Source organism: Typopeltis vanoorti, chromosome 3 (genome assembly GCF_054136105.1).
Source record: "Typopeltis vanoorti isolate ZY-2024b chromosome 3, IOZ_Tvanoo_1.0, whole genome shotgun sequence".
In the NCBI taxonomy this organism is placed as follows: domain Eukaryota; kingdom Metazoa; phylum Arthropoda; class Arachnida; order Uropygi; family Thelyphonidae; genus Typopeltis; species Typopeltis vanoorti.
Window position 1 is genome coordinate 54,628,601 of NC_143551.1, and position 17,414 is coordinate 54,646,014.

Below are 17,414 nucleotides of genomic sequence, written 5' to 3' on the forward strand. Positions count from 1 at the left end.
TTTTAGTTTCAGCGCGATGGGAAAGCTGAACTGTTTGTTCTCGATAATTGCAGTCGCTACCAAAGAAACTGGCCAAATCCGTTCGTGCTTCTCGGACTTCAGTGAATCAGCAAAATTGGAAGATCGTCTTTCTTTCAAGGACTACAAGAATACAAGAAATTTTACAAAGGCACTGGCCGAAATTATTATTGTCACGATGCGTATGTTTTTGCAAAAATAAGTGCTAACGAGTTTAATTGTTACTATAACGTGACATCTCTAAGGAGTCCAAGGACACATCATGGGAAGACTCCCTACATTGCATACCATCCACCATCTCCACTACCTAATCCTTTATTTCACATTACGCCACTACGCATCATCCACACACGTCGTACGCCATATACTGTCCATTAATTGAAGGCATGTAATCTGTAAGTTTGGGAGACAGAAGACGTAGTGATGATATGTTTGAGACATTAAAGCTGTCGAGAGAGAGATTTTTCAAATGGTCAAATAATGGGAAGGACAAGAAGAAGAAATCATTCGTGGATGTTGGGCGAAAGTAATGGATAATCCGTAGCGCAATTGGAAGAACAGCGACATTGCGCCCTTCGATTGGAAAAGACCTAAGTTCGATTCTCGTCGTGACGAGGGGAATCCTTATATGGGCTTTTTCAGTTGAAGCCGATCTCAACACTGAGGTAGCAGGGTTTTACCTCTGGCGTACAGACAAATTGGCCTTCGGAACACACGCAATTTATAGAAAAAAAATACTGTTGTTGGTAATAATGGCCGGTAGATGGCGTTGATGGTAGTAGTCTCGTAGCAGAAGAATTAAGTAGTGGAGAGGATGAGATGCATTTAGCGAAGTTGAGTAGAGTGCCCTCCCAGGACGGGTCCTTGGACTCCTTGGAGGTGTTATGTAATAATAATAATAATAATAATAATAATAATAATAATAACAACATGCGGATGCATGGAAAACATCATATTGTTTTGCATTGCTTGGTTTTATATTTCACTGCTTTTCAATTAAAGGTTTTAGTTGCCTTTTCAGCCCAGAATTGCCTTTTGTTGATTTAAGAACACAAGAAAGCGGTAGACGATCTTTTAAACCAACTTTCATTTTGTGCTCCTCACGCCCATTTATCCTTCCTCCACACAAGCTTCGGTTTACACATAAGGTTATTGGAAAGATTATAACATTTAATAAGATAAAGGTGACGTTTTATATGAACAGATTAATCAAGAGATGTTATATCAGTGATAGCCAACGGGTGGAATTCGTGCCAGAAGTGGCTCGCTAGACGAGATGTTATCACTAAATTTTGTCTTTAAATAAACTTGGAAGAGAAAATAATACGTTGACTTTTGGTTCTGTGTTTTGAAAGCAAGATTTAAGCAAAGCAAATTAACATTTTTCTGCGTAAAAAAAAATGTTTACTCTATATAATAGAGGGAAAGAACCTCCGTAGCTAAATCGGTATTGATGGAGCACTTTGGTCCATCTGGAGCACTTATTATTATTGCGCTGTGTAGGCATACGAACGGGCGCACGGTGATATCGCTGCTCCAGTTTTTTATAGTTTTAAAGTGGTTCTAACTCCTGTTTTAAGTTGAAAGTGTTCCCAAGTAGCCCTACTTATCACGCCGAAGACCGTGATATAAAATTCGACGAGATCGGCGAAGAAGAAGCCAAATTTTGAAGTGTTGAAAAGTGAACAGAGAGGACCGTGGTCAACAACGAGCGAAGAACAAAGGACTTCGCCATCTTTACAATCACGCCAATACTGCCTAAGGGAAGAACGGTGAGTCATGAAGTGTATCAAATGCCTGGAGGATTTATCGTCCGACGGAAATAATATAACTTGTACGAAATGCAGTAGGATTCTACACTTAAAATGTGCCAGCTTTTCAGAAACAACCGGGCAACATAAATATAAATCCGATGTAACACGCGAGGAATGGAAGTGCGCACTCTGTAGGAAGAACAAAGAAACGCACCTAAAGCAGCCACCTACGACGCAGCCGATTATACCAGACGCAAAATCAGCCGACGAACTGAACAGACAAAAAAATGCAGGTGAGTCCTATAATTTCAACTGTTTAAATACTAATAGGAAACGGTCTAGAGACCATAAAAGCCAGCTTAGTAGACCTTGTGCAAGAACTCTTTGATAAACAGAACGAACAAAAAAAAAAAAAATGTAGTGAATATGAAGATTTGGTAAAACATAATAATTTAGCAGTGACAGAAGTGTTGCAAACGGTAAAAGACATTAAAATGAGCATTAACGCACTAAAAGACAGGCAACACAATTTGATGAAAGAGACAACCGAACTCCGTCAAGAACTTCATTCTCTAAAACTACAATACGAACGTTTAAATTAGCAACAACATAAAGAAGATCTTGTCATAAACGGTCTTCCTGAAACTGCACCTACAGAAAACCTCAGAGACATAGTTTTAAAATTAGGCCATGCAATTGACATCCCCCTACAGCTTAACGACATTCAGACCGTAAATCGGATTTCTAGGAAGAGCAAAAACCAAGGCTTGCCACGACCTGCACCAGTCATAGTTCGTCTTATGAGTAAGTCCACAAGAGACAATCTCATAAAAGCCAGCAGGCAGAAAAAACAGTTGCCAAGGACTTGAACGCACAGCAAGAAAATACACCAATCTTCCTATCCGAATATTTAACACCATTCAACCAGAATCTGTTGTACCAAGCAAGAAAAGCAAAAATAGAAAAAAATTACCAATTTTTGTGCATCAGAGATGCCAAGATTTCATAAGGAAGTCACAAACTTCAAAGCCGATACAAATTAAAAGCTCAGAAGACATAGAAAGGCTGCCACAGTGAAAAAAAAAGCCTCCTAATTAGCTCAAAAAGAAACTCCCAATAAAAAAGAATGTCAACCACCAAGACAGATGCAAGAACACCAGAACATATCGGCAATTTCACTTTGATCAGACCTTTCAGATCATTCATTTGACCTCCCAAACCCCTGCCTACTTCCAACACAGCAACCAAATCAATAAAATATATATAACGAGTGTCATCCTCAGATAAGCTAATTACAAAGGATGCAGTTGAGACATTGCATCCCAGTAGTAGTATTTATCTAACATTATTTACTTAATATTCTGTAATGAATACTTGTAGTAAACAGAAAATGTGACAGTAATACTTAAGTTATATATTTAAATTTAAAATTATTTATTTAATTTATATATTTAAATAAATAAAAAGTATTATTATTATGTAAACTGCAACATAAGTAATATTGTTTAACTTGTGTAATTGTGAGTTATTAAGTGTAAAGTATTACTATGATTATTATTAATGGTAATAATACACGCTTTTTACTCGTGTCAATGAGAAATTCTGCAAATGATAATGATATTACGAGTAATTATAATTTTTACTGAACCATTTGCAAGAAAAAGTTGCATTGTTGCTTAAATTTTAGTATTTTCCTGTAATTATTTGAGAGATAATAAACTATTATTATTAAAAAAAAATTGTCAATGGGTATCTCCATGGTGCCCAAAGACTCATCGCGGAAGATCCAGAAACATCGTTCACAAAATACCTATCATACCTTTCACTGTGTAACTAAATTCACGGCGGGAGTAAGAAACTACGGTAACTCTTATCAACACAATCCTATCGTACCTCTCTTTAAACTGATTCACACACGAAGAACTGACAACCACCTCAGGCAACTCATTCCACTCAAGTCACCACCCTTGTAGGGGAAAAAAAAAAAAATCTAGATTTCACATTCTTGCTAACTGAAACTTTACTCAGCTTCCAATAATGATCTTGAGTTCTCTCACCACCTGCCCCGACCTCCATTCTGTAAAATAATTTTAGCAGCTTTAATGTTTCTCTTCTGTCACCTCTTTTCCTTCTATTTGCCAATTTTTGTAACCCACAAATCTTCAATCTATCCTCGTACGGAACATTCCACAGGCGCACAACCGCCTGTGGAATGTTACTCGCCTCTGAATTCTCTCAACCACCTTCGCATCCTCCAAGAAACCCGGTCCACCAAATATGAGCACTTCCAGTATGGGCTTATCAGAGTCTTACAAAGAGGAATAATGACTTTTTTTTTTTGTCCATGCTAGTCAGCGTATTTTTGAGCATCCAAGTCATCTTCTGAACTGCTTTGCAATTTTTTTGCAATATAACCTCTGAACTTCAGTTCCCTATCAACCATAACTCTTACTCTTCCCGGTTTCATCAATTTCCAGCAACGAACCCCCATCAAGAGTACACAGACCGAAACTTTTTTTTCAATCCAATGTGAATAACTTTACATTTTGCCACATTAAAAGAAAACCCATTATGCTTTGACCACAATTATAGCCGATTCAAACCATTCTACGGGATCGCTACATCATCTTTATGTGCCGTAGTTCTTCCCAACTTAGCATCATCAGCAAACAACTGAATATCACTCTGTGAATTGTCTCAAATATCATTAATGTACAGATTAAACAACAGTGGACCAAACATAGAGTCTTGTGGAATATCACTGGTCACTGTTTTGACCTTTGAGTCCGCTCCACTGTGCACTACTCTCTGATGCCTGTCTGACAGCCACCCTCTTATCCATCTCACCAATCTTGTATCCATTCCCATTTGTTTTTACAAACTCGCATGCGGTATTCTGTCAAATGGTTTTGCGAAATCCAACAAGATACGAAATATTCATTTGCAACGCTTACATTCTCAGATGTTTTTATTTTTAATCAGATGTCCTCTTTATTTCCTGTCCTGATTACTATTTTTCTGACTAAAAAAAATCGCTACTGCTAATAATATTATAATTGCATTTCAGGCCTCCAATAACTAAGCCGATCTCACATGGCGGAAGCGTGGTTTTTATCTCTGAGACGAGCAGGAAGAAAAACTCACATACAGGCAAATCAGCCAAAACTAACAGACAAAAATTCTATTAGCGAGCGGTAGATGGCGTTGTGTGGATGTAGTATGTTGTTGCATGATATAGAATCCTTCTCGCAACGAGTTCCTGGGCTTTATGGTGGTGCCACGTAGCAATGATAATAAAATCCTTTGTAAAGACCCATATCGAAATGAGGATGAAGAATTAGCCAATGGTACCATTGGTTGATAGCGAATGAGGTTTAATTGTGCAGTGTTTTTTTTTTAATCGTGGGAGATTAAATAAATTAATAAAGTCCTAAAGCTAAGCAAAATCTAAAACACCTTTGAAAATACTGTGTATTCTGTTTATGAAGTACACTTTGCCTTCTTGTTTAACTATTCGTAATATTACATATTTGTACTCATCCAGTGTAGCCGAACAGAGTGAGCGTTAAATATTAAGCAACATTCAAGATGGAATGAGATGCCGGCGATAAATAACTGCAAACGTGACACCTTTAGGGAGTCCAAGGACTCACCGTGGGAGGGCACACTACTCTGTTTCGCTAAATGCATCTCATCCTCTCCACTACTACTTAATTCTCCAACTACGACACTATTACCATCAACGCCATCTATCGCCCATCATCACCACCAACAATAATATTTTTTGTCTATAAATTGCGTGTGTTCTGAAGGCCGATTTGTTCGTATCAAATGTATATTTCCTAAAAAAACTTAAAAAGTTTCTAAAAAGATCGTTGTACTTGTAATAAAATTCATTCACCCCATTTGTGAATGAATTTTAACAAAAAATTCATTCGTAAAGTTTTTAATAAAATTTTATACATTTTTTTTTATAAAATTTTATAAATTTCATAAATTTTTGCTTAATTTTTCTCCTACTTATGGAATTCCTCTGCAAAATAATCCTATCGTCATTATTTTTGACTCTGCCGATAATTCTTAGCATTCATTTTTGATATTCAAATCTCGTGGCATCTCAATTGCCTTGGAAACAGAGAAGCATCAGGCTTATATCTTTAATATTTAAATCACGCATTCGGTATTTTTCAAGCGCATGCCAGTTAGTTAAAAATTCAGATTCCATACTGCAAAGCCAATCAAACAAATCAGCCAAATAAATCACTCTTCTCCTGTCCGTTGTCATTTCTTTGCCGTGCGTGTTTTTCTTCCTTTCTATATTTCGCCGTAAAAGAATGAAATATGCCTTTGCCTAATATTTCCCTATTCGGTGATAAATAACATCCCGCCCGAGTAAATCACCCGTGTTACCTAAGAAAATGTTGATGGGAGTCCGAAATTTCCATCCATTCGTGACAGAAAGTGATTCATCTCGACTGGTAAAATAACCGAATTGTTATGTGTTTGTTCTGTGGAATACGCAAATCATGGTTTATTGGCAATGGCACTGATTTAATTCATGCAAAAGAGGCGTTTTCATCGAAAATAATCAAGTTTTCTTTAATTTTGATGACACGGAACTTGAATTTATATTCTTGTTCAAAAGAATTGTTCGTTTTGTACTCCATATTTATTATATTTGGAAATAAATTCTTTCAGCGTAAAAAAAAGCCCTCAAATATGTCTGCCAACGTTTTTATTCAATAAAAACTGTCCTAAACAGTGCTGTTGATACTTATTTTATTCTGTTTCTTTTTTTCAGTTAAAAAACAAACAAACTTCAATATAGAACGTAAGAGCATGCACTTATCCTTGTGCCAAGACACCTTGCCGATACACGAACTACTTCATGAAAGTAGAACCTACCGTTCCCATGGTAACACGGAATCATTACGTCACATTTGTCTTAGTTCTTAGAGATTTCCGGAAGTTTAATTTTACTCTTAGATTTCATAGAAGCATGACGTCACATCCACCTAAAACGAAACTTTTTTTGTTGTTGTTGTTTCTTTTTGAATAGAGAGAGATTAGTCATCCATAGTCAGTAGTTATCTTAAATACTTCTCTTCTGAGCTGAAACATTTCTCAAGATGAGTAATCACTATTAGATTCAGTATGTACTCGTGTAACAACTTCTCTCTGACCGGATGAGTTTTTATTGAAATGTGATATTTCGGATCTTTACTAAAATTTGGTTTCTGTTGGATCATTGATGGATGAACGAATTTTTATGAAATTTGATATTAGGATGTCCGTTAAACTTTCTCCATTCTTGTCAGTTTCGACTTCAATTACATCATTTTAATGGTAGAAAAGATTGGAATTATGTGTAGTTATGGACACTACTTAAGCCAAAAGCAGTTTCCTAATTCCATGCTTGTAATAATGAATGGCATCACTGTATGAGAATGCTATCGAGATACGATTCTTTTTTAATGATTGCCCGCACTTTTATTCTAATGTTAAAGATCTTAAAATAATTTTGGATATTCTTTATTAAAAACTTTGCAATGGAAGTCGAGTTGAATGAAAATGATTTTTAACTGAGTCCAGATTTCATTGTTGAGAAGAAGAGAAGTCGCGGTGAAAAATATTTAGTGGCTTATGTTGATTAAAATTAATGTCAAAACAGCTAAGGCTGGTTTGTCAGTTTTGAGAAAGTATAAAAAATATCAGACTATTTGAAATCAGCTAATTCATATTCTGATAACGTTCTATGAATCTTCCTTCGGGGGGGGGGGGTTTCGAACCTAGGTTTTTCCAATAAGACTGCTCCTTTTCAGCTACACTGCGTACAGTTTGCGTATGCTAGGAAAAACAACTTCTAGTCAATTTTTGCTTTCTGGTTGACAATGTGTTGTTTACTTTTCTCATATTTGTTGTTTGCTATGCGAATGGGTATATAAGTGAATGTTGACTTTTTCTTCGTTGTTTTGATACCAACAAATAACAGGAATAATATGTACTCCATCTCCCCACAGACATCGCTTTTTTGAAAAAAAAAAGACAATGACAAAGAAATGCTTTTAAAAAAAGTGGCGCTGATTATCAGCTGCTAAATAATTGGAAGTTATGTGTTGTTGTTATTATTAAACCGTCATGGAATCAAAAGGCTCATCACGGGAGATCCCACTGTTACACACACACATATTGGAATTTATCATACCGTGCCTTAAATATCTTCACTGTCTCCGCGCTCACCGCACTCTCGGACAATGCATTCCAATCACTCACCACTCTCTATGCAAAAAAAAAAAACCCTTCTCCTCACCCCCCCCCCCCTTGTTTACACTCTCTTTATACAGCTTCCACGGATGACCTCTTGTTCTCTCCTTATCTGCACCCATTCTGTTCACAACCTCCCCGACATTAATCTGGCAATAACCTCTTAACAGCTAATATGTCTCGATCATATCCCCTCTCCTCAATCTATCCACCAATTTCTACAAATTGCATTTTATCAATCTGCCTTCATACTCAACATTCCAGAGACCAGAAACCATCATAGTGAATCATCTCTGAACCTTTTCCAATATTTTCATCTTTTTGAAAACCAGGTGACCAGATCTGTGCACAGTAATCCATATGTGGCCTGATCAAAGCCTTATACAAGGAAACCAAACATCCTACTTCTACAAGTCAGTGTCCTCCGCATCATTCCCATTATCCGATGTGCTGTCCTCACAATTTTAGCAACATGTCCCCGAAATGTTAGGTCCTTGTCCACAATCATTCCCAGATCTCTATCTCTCACGTGTTCTGCGTCTTCCAAGATATTTCAACCGATTGTGTACTCCACATCCCATCTCTGTTTCCAAAATTTCAAAACCTTACACTTCGCAACATTGAACTGATATTCCCCACTCATTTACCCATTCAGCGAATGTATTCAAGTCTTATTGCAAAGCCATAGCATCCTCCGCTCTCCTCCTGATAGCTCTCCCCAACTTTGTATCATCTGCAAACAACTCCATATCACCATTCACACCTTTCCCAATATCATTTACATACAAATTAAACAGCAATTGACCAAAAAAAAACCCTTGAGATACACCACTAATAATTTTCCCTCTTCTGGGATCTCGCTCCTCCACAGACAACTTGCTGATACCTATTAGAGCAGCCAGTCTACAATTCAGCGAAAACTAATCTACTGTTTAGCGCCATCCGTTCCAATTTAATTACCAGTTTGTCATGTGACAATTTATCAGAGGCCTTTGCAAAATCTAAATATACCACTATGTATGCAACATTCTTATCCATTGCATTTGTCACTTTATTATAAAAAAATAAGCAGACTGCTAAAGCACGATCTTCCTTTAACAAATCCATGCTGACCACCAAAGAGTATTTTTGTGTTGTCAACCCAATTCTGAATCTTAGTCCTAACTAACTTCTCTAATACCTTAACCACAACTCCAGACACACAGATTGGTCTATAATTCAAAGCCTTACTCTTATCACCTCCCTTATGAATTGGAACAATTTTACCCTCTTTCCACTCTTTTGGAACTTGACCCAGTGAGAGACTCATGTTGAAAAGATGTGCAAAAGCTGTTGTTAACTCTCTGGCACATTCCCTCAAAACACGTGGTGAAATAGCACCAAGTCCCATAGCCTTATTTACATCACGTCTGTTCAATTCCTCATATACCTCCTGTTCACTTACTAGAGTTCCTCCTCCTCCTTCTTTTTTCCCACTGCTTTCAAGTTCTGCATGATGTCACATTCACAATCTGATTTTCCCTTTGAGTCGTTTCCGATCGTATCTGACTTTGTAGATATTACCCACAAAGTATTCCTGGTGGGGAATACTTTGTGGGTAATCCACAAAGTAAATTGCAGATTTTTACAGAGTAGTTCACCATTGCTTTCCCCAACTCCCCCAATTTTATCAGAGCTCAGGACCAGCATATGACTGGGACGTATTCATGACTATAATCCGCGTGTGTTCACGGGGATGGTTTGCCTGTTCTGGGGGACAAAAAACACAACTTTCCGGGTGAAAAAAAAAAAACTATGAGTTCGGCTAACTCACCTTCACATTCACAATAATACCTTTATAAATTGCTCATTCAATACCTCAACTATATATCCTCCGCAGCGGTTATCATTCCTCCATTTTCACCAATCAATTCCATCCTTTCATACTCATTCTTTCTTCTACTGGCCACATATCGAAAATTTTCATTGGGATTCTTTTTGGCCGCTTTAGCTAACTGCTACTCATACTGCACTTTTGCTATCCTTATCAAGCGAGTCGCCTCCTCGCCTGCTCTTTCTACTTCTCGTGCAACTGGTTGTTATAACTACTCATCTTATGCTTCTTCGTAATACCTTCTTATTCTTCCAGATTGCATACCTTATCTCTTGATTCATCCATTTCATACCTGCTCTATTTGCATTCTTAACCTTTGGAATACATTCTGATATTGCCTCCACCAAATAGTTCTGGAATAAGGCCCAAGCAGCATTCATATCCTTTCCATCCAGTTCCTCTTTCCAATTTATTACCGCAAGCTGTCTACTGACAGCGTGAGCTTTTCATAATTACCAGCCTTATAATTCCACTTATAATTCCATATACAGTATATCCCTTTCTAACAGACGTCCTCGAATCACTGGTCACTCTGCAAGTGATCACCTCATGGTCACTCTGACCAAGGGATGGAAGATTTCACACTCCGTTTATAATAATACTAGTAGGCTGATTTTGTTTTAGAGCTAACATGCAAGTGCGTATTGGCATAACAAAAACAAATGTACATATTTTATACAAAAGCAAATGCATGTATTTGGTACAACAAAACTGCCATTTAAATTTGGCACTATATAAGCAATGCCTTATTTTTGCATAAGCAAAAGCTACAGTACAACGACCAATTACGAAAGGTACTTACTAAATTTTCTTTTAATTATTTTATAATTTAATTTGCAATATTTAAAAATTATAAATGTAATTTTAATACATTTATTGATTTTTTTAAATTCATTATAAATATAAAATAAATGCTAAAATAATGTTATCAGATCAAAGTCATGTATAATTATTATATTTATAATCAAGAAAAAAAAGTGCACTGTAAAATCCAAAGGCCAATACTTAAATTCAATCCTGTAGAGAAGGAAAGGGAGCGTGTGCAATTTACAGTAACGTGAGATCGCTAATATAATTACATCATACAGAAGAAAATTACCAATATCGCAATAAATAAGTAAATAATTGTCCACTATTTTAAAATTCTGATATATAGAAGTTATTTTCGCTCTTTTCTTCAAGGATAATAAATAAATAAATAAACCTGAATATTACCTTGGTTGGATGAGAACTATACGGATTTTTATTTCAATCCAAGAAAAAAAATTGTCTGCAAATGAGAAAACATATACTCTATTTTTAATAACAGCAGGGGGAAAAATGCTTGCGAGATTAACTTTCAAGAAGGCGTCTGCTAATTTTGTTCTGTTTTTTGTCAGAAAACGCAGTTGCTTCATGACGTCATGTAATCTCGTATCAAGTAATTCACGTTCGTTGTGACAGTTTTAAGAGACTGCAGTGTTTGTTTGTGTTATGTTACCAGAAGACGGATATATCTCTTCTGTAAGCAAGATAGTAATCGGAAACTGTACGAATACCGTTCCTTTTTTTTTAGTTGATAACTAAGGGATTTAAGTTTATACTTTATACACATTTAATGTCCCATCTAGATACTGGTTAATGTTTATGTTTCTGAATTTATTTTAGTGTAAACAGACGAACTATATTACATATTAAATATTTTATCTGCTGCAGTGTTTATTATATAATCATATCGCGTAAGGAGTAGTCCTTGAATGATTATAGATATATATAATCTGATATTTATATATATATATATATATATCAGAACACTGAGTTTCTTCAATGTTTAAAAAAAAGCAAATGCGTGAAGATTTTATCTTTAAAATGCGAAGTAAATAAGTAAATTTATTTCTGACTTTTGCTCTTATAACTTCTACAATTACAATGAATTTTCTTCATAACACCTGACTCTTTTATGAATCATTCAACGCGTTTTATGTTGTGATGATATAATTATGTTTATATCGAAATAATTAAAACTTTTTTTTTTTTCAAATAGTAAGAAAACTTGCATTTACAAGAGGAAAGGACAACGAATTAGGGACTATCCTTGAAAATTGTGGAGTGGAATGGTGAATATGATGTTTTTATATTATTATTCATTTATTTTAAAGCAGAGACTTGTGGGGGAGGAACGCATTGCGACATTTATTGTGAATACTAAGAGCGTGAAGGAGTTTAATGTTCAGTACATGATATACGAGGTCTACCGAAAAGTAATGATTTTTTTTTATTATTATTGTGACAATTGGCAGCACTGTCGAACCGACCATAATGTAGTATGTTAGAATTATTCCTGCTTTTTTTTCCCTTTAGTGCCAGTTCCTCGTCGGCAGAGAAAACACCTGTGGATTTAGTGTGTTTAGTAACTGTATGTCTGGTGTTTTTGTCACGAAAATGGAGAAGCGAAATCTTGAACAAAGTTGTGCGATTAAATTTTGTGTTAAACTGAACGACAGTGCTACCTAAAAGTTTCATAAAATTAAGGGGGCATATGGTAAAAGAAGGCGCGCATGAACAAGTCCGAAACGAAAATCATGATTGTCATATTTTGCGATAGTCATGGCGTGGTCCGCCGAGAATTTATACCTCCTGGAGTGACTGCCAATCAAATTTACTACAAAGAAGTCCTTGAACGGTTGAAAAGATCCAAAGATTGCGAATGATTAGATCTTTCATCACGACAATACGCCTTCTCATTCTGCGCTGTCATTTCGCGAGATTTAGCCGAAAAATGCGTTTTTTTCTGCCTTTCAACATTTCAGAATTTTGTGACTTTTTCTACCTCATGTATTTCTGACTGCAATCCTCTTGAATATTTTCTGCTATCATTCTTGTTTCATTTAACAGTCTTTCAAAGTATTTTCCCCCCAAACATCTGCATTATCTTCATCTTCAGTTTTCGTATCACCTCTATGATCTTCTTTTTATTTATTGTCAATAGATTTGCTTTTATAGTTTTAGCTGCATGCCGAAATCAACCGTTCATTATTATTATTATTATTTGCTTAAGCAAATCAGGCAAAACGCCATTAATAATAATAAGAAGAAGAAGAAACAAAAGTATTGGGAAATATTATTTATGTTCAATTAAACACATACGATAAAGAACGAAAATAGTAAATGCATTTCTTGTTATGCTGTACTGTATCTAAATCAACAAGTAGCTGTTATATTCTGTAAGTGCTGATTACGTCATGCGCAGTACAACTGCAAATGAATTTTGCTTGGAGCATCGCCTGCGATTACGTTTCTTCTCTCAGAAGACAGGGTTAAGGTTTAATAATTATACACGTTAGGTAAACGTTTACTTTAGCGGCTGATTGCTAAAAAGCTACTATTGAACCTTTCATAATATTTTATCTAAAATGTACGATTAGTAAAAAAAATTCAACTACAAAAGTCGAAATTAGCTTTCGTATTTTTTATGGATTTAAAAAAAAAAAATATATATATATATAATTTCTAGATGCATATATATATATATATTATTTCTAGATACATATTAACTTGTGATGTGACATTCAGGTGGTGGGATATAAAGCTACGTTGCAGGTGTTTGTGACGAAGGATGGGGATTCAAACACCCCCCCCCCCCCAAAAAAAAAAGTGGGACATCGTTTAAGGTTTGACCCAATGTTAAAACCATTTGAAATGTAACATTGCTGTTGTAAGCCTTCAAATGAGACTAATGAAACAAATATGGAAATGATCATAAAAAATCACGTTTCGCGTCATCATTATTTATGGTAACCTAATTTATTGCCACCAGTGAAACAACTTTGGTAGCTAGATTAGTTATTGTCTCCATTAAAAATCTGTATCGTTACAAAATGTTTTGCATGGTCCAATAGAGAACAATATTCTAATTTGAAACACTCATTTAATGGAGCGAGGGATGTCCAGATTTTCATACTTTGATTCTTCTTCTTCCAAGAGCGTAGAGGTGAGTATCATTTTTGCAGATTGTTTGGTGTATTCCCATAACGCCGTACTAACTTGCATGATGTCTAATTTGTGTAAATCATATCCAATGTTTGTTTAAATGCTCTTTGTCTTCCTTTAACCTTATAAATTTTGTAATCAAATAAGTGCTGGCGAGGTGTTTTTTTTTTTTTTAATGTGACTCTCACCCACGGAAACGGGTAAGCCCATAGCACATCATGGGTGGATTAAGTTTTTTTTTTAATCGATTTAGTTATAACTTTTTTTTTTTTTACGTGAAGACGTTTATCACTATGCTACAAGCACGCGCTTCGCAAAATTTTATCAACCTAGTGTATGCAACATGGAGCGCATCGCTGTGATTACATTGGATGAACAGACAGAGTGCACGAGGATGGTCCTAGAGCTGACTTGGACAAAAATTCACCAATAGAGAGAGGGAGGATATCTATACGAATGCTAAATTAATGTTCAGCTGAACTGGTTATGCCCTTGACTTGGATTGTATAATTTGAGTCTTAGCTCAGTAAAGTTCCCGCAGGTCTGGAAAGAATGTCCCGTTGTACAAAAACGAACGTGTCTATCTACCTACCTACCTGTTAGTATCTTTGGAGTGATGTAACGATTTTAGAAAACCTGAAAAGAACTACAAAAACTGGTTTGCAGTCAAGCTATTATTATGCTAGTATAACATTGTAAAATATATTCATATTTTATAATGTTACGGATGAATTGGATAAAGGGAATGGATAAACGACGATACTGTTGGACTCTTCTAAGGCACGTGATAGGATACCACATGAATGGCTGTTGCATAAACTGGTGAACATAATATTGATAGGTTACTAGAAGTTTAATAGCGACATGCGCATTAGACAATATATTTTTTTTAAAAATAACGAACAAATATTATTATTTTTCGTACCTAACGTCAAACAGAATGGGGGAAAGTGCCCATCAATAATGTATCGTATTTAGTTTGCTCGTTGTTATTCGGGGCATAACTGTTTGTACGTTATTATATCTTTTCTTGCTTGATCACGCTTTGCTTTTGATAAATCAGAATTCCCATTTTTTTAATTTTTTTTTTTTTTTGCTTATTGATTGTACCTGTTCACATAAGAACTGAAGAGCTCTTGTGTGCGCACTCAATCATTGTCCGTGTTTAACGCCATGATTTCGCTTCGATGCTTGTTTGTTTATTATAATGATCAAAACTATTATTTATAACTGAGCGTTCAAAACTCGAACTATGATTTATATTTGTAAGATTTAAAAAAAAAAAAAAAATCTTTCAGTATCTCATAATCGAACACCAAGTCTGTACAGTTAGCTTGAAAGAAACGTTTACATAAATATCAGAATGTACTGGTAATGTATTGCTGCAAAGTTTGTTTATGGGAGATTGCTTAACATCTCATTGCATATCCTCCGTATGGAAATGTTGCAATATGGCAAATGTACGAAGGATTGATGAATAGAAAGAAATGTTAATAAGAGCTAAACAGATAAGTTACTAAGCAGTTTATCATCATTGTCACACATTGTGTTAATATACGAACCAGTAAATTTTATACTGGAGGAGTTAATTATCTTCCGAGAAAGAATTGGCTTCTCTCCCATGAAGAGAATATTTTTAAAAATATTAGCAAATATATTAATAAATATACGACAATCTGTAGCGAGTAACAAAATGTTTAGGTTTGAATGTCGTCTAGGATAAAAGGAACGTTTTGACCTCTTTAGTTTTCAGATGAAGGATAGTGAACTGGTGTAACGCGCAAAGGAATATAAAGATTGCATTAACTTAAAATATGTCCTAATTTTGCTTTTCTGGACTCTGCTATCGGTCTATCTACACACGCTGTGGTGTAAAAATTATATCTCTCGCCATTGTTTTTTCAGATGCCGCATGTCACCGACAATATAACGTGGTAGTACCGTAGAAACTTCGCTTCTAGAGTTGTACACAAATACAGTCCTACCGACTTGCAGCACAATTAAAGAATCCCTTACCGACCTGTGACCGACGTCATTAAAAGATGGACATGATATAGCGGAAAGAAACCTGAGAAACAGTCAGGCCAATCATGTAAAATGCAGAAAAAGATAGGAGTGCTGAAAAAGTGTGGTCTTCCGTTGTCCATTAGTAGATTCTCTCCACACATTGTTTTCACAGTAGTAGAGATTTTTGCCATAATTATGCACTACACTGCATGAATCTGATTACGAATAACTGTTGCAAGAATGCTCTGGTTCGACTTGTGTGGAGCACAAATCGCCGTGATTGGATAGTGGATCGTCGCAAAACAAAATGATAGATAATTGCTGCGGCGTGATGGCAGTGTCATGGTGCGGGGAGGAGAGGGGGGGGGGAATGACTCTCTTCAGATTTATACCAGAATGCCTTTGTCGTAGCACTCAAAATAAATGAATAAATAAAATAAAAATAATAAAGAAAGAAACAGAAAGAAAATAAATAAAACCGTAAGTTAGTGATATTTCAGACAATTCCGTGTTTCTGAAGTTTCCATTTCTATGGAAACGTGCCAGTGAGTAGTATGTTGCATCACCATTATGTGGTGTTGTGAAGGGCCTTTGTGGAGAGTTAAATTGTCGGTTGAAGTAGGACGAGATCCATTATAGAAATTGTCATTATAGAAACCAACAGTCATTTGAGTTAGAAAATGAGCAGTGGCGAATTCTTCATGCTTGCTACGCAAGCTCATTACTTGAGAAAGAAGTAATATTTATTAGTTAATAAATGCATGCATTTATTAGCATTCCATTTAGGCTTTTATTTTTGTAGACAGAAGACGTTTTAAGCTTGCGCGGCAATAATTGAGCTTTGTGTTGTGTATCGAAGGCCGATGCTTGTTCGTCTAGTCCAGGGGTCGGCAACCTGCGGCTCGCGAGCCACATGCGGCTCTTTGGATGTGAAGCTGCGGCTCTTTAGTTCCATACGCAAATATTATTTATTTTATCAAAAAAAAAAAAAATTTAAAAATCGTTCTGAATCGATTAACGAGGATTAGGCACCGATTCTATCTCTCAGCCACTTGTACTCGCTTTTCACCGCACCCCTCCCCCGTGACACGCATCGTCACTGTCGTCAGTCCGTCGGAAGCTCTCGGAAGTTTATATGTTTGGCAATTTTCATTGATTTCGGCATAGCTGGGCATAACACCTTTACTCGTAAACTAAGTATCTAATATTTGCCAAAATTAAAAAAAAAAACTAAAATGTGCAGACTGCGCCGTGATAAACACGTTCTGACAAGTCCGTTCGTGCCAGTCGACGATCGTCGCACACGGGAGGCGACCACAGATGAGACGAAACTATGTACTTATAGTCAATCAGTACGTGAGAGTGAGACAAACAGTGTTTCGTGTCTAAATTATTTATTTTAATAATTAAATTATTAGAGAATTATTTATTTTATTTAGGTAGGTATTTTTAATTGGGAAATATCGTTGTAAAATGTTTTTTGATAAATTATATTTCATTATGCCCAGCTTCTCGTATCCGCTAAAACA

General features: G+C 35.9%; 1 protein-coding gene across 1 annotated transcript in view; it reads left to right on the top strand.

Moving 5' to 3' along the window:
- The first annotated feature begins 11,949 nt into the window (after positions 1-11,949).
- LOC150108163 (uncharacterized) overlaps positions 11,950-17,414 on the top strand; it is a 461,861-nt gene continuing 456,396 nt past the window's right edge. The window contains exon 1 of the mRNA XM_090390618.1: positions 11,950-12,005. The gene's annotated coding sequence lies outside the window, so the exon portion shown is untranslated. The remainder of the gene's footprint in view (positions 12,006-17,414) is intronic.